General features: G+C 28.0%; 1 non-coding gene across 1 annotated transcript; it reads left to right on the forward strand.

Annotated features, from left to right (window-relative positions):
- The first annotated feature begins 1,239 nt into the window (after window positions 1-1,239).
- Window positions 1,240-1,312, forward strand: Trnak-cuu. Its single transcript has one exon. It is a non-coding gene; the product is annotated as a tRNA-Lys (tRNA).
- The last annotated feature ends 2,714 nt before the right edge of the window (window positions 1,313-4,026 follow it).

The following is a 4,026-nucleotide window of genomic DNA, read 5'->3' on the forward strand; positions in this document are numbered from 1 at the left end:
CTCTCTCTCTCTCTCTCTTTCTCTCTCTCTCTCTCTCTCTCTCACGTTACATATTTAATATTAACAAATATTTAATTTGCATCTTAGTTAGACATGATAATTACAATTTATTTACGTTAACAAATATTAGAGATATTAAATTAAATTTATAGCGTGGAGAAGAAAACAATTAAAAAATTATAGTCAGATATTTTTGTTGTTTATTATTTAATTTGTAATATTATTACAAAATTACTGATAATTTAATTCCTTCTCTCTCTTTCTTTCTTATATATTTAATATTAACAAATATTTAAATTGCATCTTAATTAGTGAAACATGATAATTAACAAATATTTAATTTGCATCTTAGTGAGACATGATAATTACCAATTAAGGACATTGACAAATATTAAATAGAATTTATAGCATGAAGAATGAAACTAAAAATTATAGTCAGACATTTTTGTCTGGGGATATCGTATACACGAGCGGTGTTATGATCAGTAATTCTGCGATACTTGTGGCATTAATTATTAGGGAAAGTCTGGCGTTTCGTTTATGGTCCGTATTTATGGTCTTATTAGACTATCTTTTTATGTGCGCGTCGTGTTTATATCACGCGATAAAGGAAAATCTATTGTACGCAGTTACTTTTATCCAAATATTGTATTCTCCGCAGTTTTTGTACTATACGATACTATTACGATCTTTTAATTAAATATGCAATTATCAAGCAACAGATGTATTTAAGAATGAATATTGAGAACTATTTTGTATGCGAATAATTGTGCTCTCATTATATATAATTGGATTAATTAATATTTTGTTGGTACTAATGGTATAATATGTGAATGCATGTTCTATTTGAAAATTAAAGTATTTACCTAATTAGAACTGAATATTTGATAATGAAATCTCTAAGCGAATAATGGGAATAATTAGTTAAATGTGTAGAATAATTTCTACAGATATGTATATATTACAAATTCTCTCAATTTTCTTGATTGTATACGAAAAGTTTCATTAAAATATCTAAATATTTAGTGAAATTCAGATCCGGAAATAATTTTGCTTAAAATAATTACGTAGAATGCTCAAAACTTTTTATAGCATTGCTTATGCTTGAGCATCCTACATAATTATTTTGAAATTGTATTTAATTTATTTTTAAATACCTCAGCGCAAAATCATTGCATTCATGTATTTGGATCTCAGATGTTGAATTTATCTGGATGAAAACTGTACGTTTCTGCAACAGCCCGGCTAGCTCAGTCGGTAGAGCATGAGACTCTTAATCTCAGGGTCGTGGGTTCGAGCCCCACGTTGGGCGATTTCTTTTTTTTATCTTAGAAATACAAGAATTTGTAAAAAACTTGATATCACATAGAAAAAGCGCTACAAAATTCATATCCATTATTTAGTTAAAATAATTTTTATACTTTTTATTGCATATGTGCATTTTTTGTATTATATTTTAATATTTTATTTTCTATATTGCATTTCTTCGTTAAAACAGATTTATGATTAAATTATATTATTAGTTGTAAATGATGAGCGCAAATAATAATTGCCATTGCATATTGCACCAAATTTTCGCTACTTATTTTAATTTTTATAGACCTATTAATTTCTATCAATGTATAGCTTAATTTTAATCTTGGATTAATTGATTCTTCATCTTTTTCAGTTTTTAATATCAGAAAGAGATGAAGAGTTAATTGAACCGAGATTAAAATTAAACTATATTGGTAAAAACGAACATTAATACGTAAATTTAACTGCAAAGAGACATAAATTTCAAAATTACGTCGACAAAACTTGTCAATATAAAAAGTTCAATTAGCAAATGAAATAAGTGATGTTTAATATGTTACACGCGTATCGAGAAAAATATTTGTCACCGCGAGCTCCACTTTCCAAGTTTTGTTTACCAAAACAAAATATATCTACACACACGTGAATCAAGAAGTACAGTATACATCGACAGTGGAACGCAGCTGTTTCGCAGTGAAATCAGGAAAGCAAACGAACAGAGGAAGTCGGATCGCAAACACTGTTGTTCAAACAATTTTATGTCTTGCATTGCGCAATAATATGGTGGTAGATGTCGTCGTTAGCGGCAGATGATGTTTTTTTGTCTTACCAAGAGAAATTGATTCTTTTATCTACGAGTCGACAGATATAATTTCGCGCAACTGTATTTTCGCCTTTCCCGCAGCAATTCTAGATTAGAAATTTTTGATAAGGAGAGATAAATCAAATTGGATATATTCGATAGAGCTTCCAAATGTAGAAACGTAATAATACATGACTGTAATAGGAGATCGATAAGCTTATGTCATGTGCATCGATGGCATTTAAAATCTTGCTGAAATTTGTGCGATGCAGATAATTATTTTATTGCAGTAATTACTTTATGAATTTTATTACGTAAATATTTAAATATATATCTTAAAATAAATATTTCATTTAGCTTAATATTTCTTAGCTAATTATTTCTATGTTGCATTTAATATAACACGGGAAATTTTCATGGAAAAAATGAAAAAAAATTTTGCTAAAGTATTTAAAAATTTAGCTGGATACAAATCTGGAAATAATTTTGTTAGATCAAAATAATTATGTAGAACTTTCAAGTTCATTATGTTTGTATGTTCTATATAATTCAACATCAAGAAATCTGCGCTGTAATTAACGCAAAAGACTATATTTAACTGTTTAAAAACTCAACTGTTTAACATTTATGTCTTTCGACTAATATAGTTTAATTTTAATCTCGATTTAATTAGCTTTGCTTCTCTCTAGTTCTAAGAATTAGAAAAAGATAGAATAAATAAGAATAACCAAGATAGAATAACCGATTAAAATTAATCTACATTTATGAAACGCATGCATTAATTATATAATAAAAATCAGTTTCATCATAAAACATCATAAAACGTATATTTCGGCTATTTTCTAGCGTAGTATAAAGATAGAAATAAATCGTTACAGTCAATTAACTCATAACATTAATAATAATTATTATTCTGATAATTATTTTTATAATTATTCTGATGGTCTAACGAAATTATTTTTAGATCTGTATTTAGCTAAATTTTTATCTATAATATTTCAGTAAAATTGTTCCTTATATTGAGGCACATTTTTTCTCTCTTTCTTCTGCTTCTTTTTGCGGCCTTTATTTGAATGAATATATGAAATAAATCACAGAGATCCATTTAGGTCGTGACAAGAATCGAATTCGGCCGCTCCTGAAAGCAGTTTTTCGAACGAGGTTTCTCACTGAGAACGATCGGTATGCCTGCCGATCGATGGCGAGAAAACGATTTCGTTCATTTACTAACATGTCCGGTTTGACTAGTCGAGGATATGACAAAGGACGATGTGTGGAAGGACAGGAAGGATATAGAGTGACAATTGCTTTTTCTTTTGGCGGCAAGTAATACCGCCTCTTTCTGAGGTAAAACGAGTCGTTCCGTAACAATAGATCCTGAAAAACACGTTGAATGTATCCCGCGAATTGTCGTCAGAAATATTTCAACATTTCGTTTCTATCCTTGTCGCTGCAATGATAGCAGAAAGAAAATAGCAGTGACTGATAGCACCATCGGGATCCTCGTCTGATGATAAAATAATAAATTGAGTGAAAAATGAAGATAAAGGAAATAAATAAATCAACTAACTCCAATTTTTCCGCTTTAATCCATTTTAAAATTTAACAATAAAATTATCTAAAAAGAATACTCAGTGATTATCGAATATTTTTATCTGATTGGATTACAATATAAATAATACCGCGAAGAATCAATTAATAAAACTAATAATAATAAAAACTAATAATAATAATAAAAATATTTTTTTTCTTAGCTTTTTTTACTTTTCTCTCGAATTATTTATAAATATTTAATGAATATAAATTAAAAACTTTTCAGTCAGTTTATAATTTTAATAATTATATTTTATAAAACGAATTAATCTATTTTTTCCAACTCTCTCTCTCTCTCTCTCTCTCTCTCTTCTATATATAGTATTCTTCCTTCT

This window comes from Atta cephalotes, assembly GCF_000143395.1.
Source record: "Atta cephalotes unplaced genomic scaffold scaffold00044, whole genome shotgun sequence".
NCBI classification, from domain to species: domain Eukaryota; kingdom Metazoa; phylum Arthropoda; class Insecta; order Hymenoptera; family Formicidae; genus Atta; species Atta cephalotes.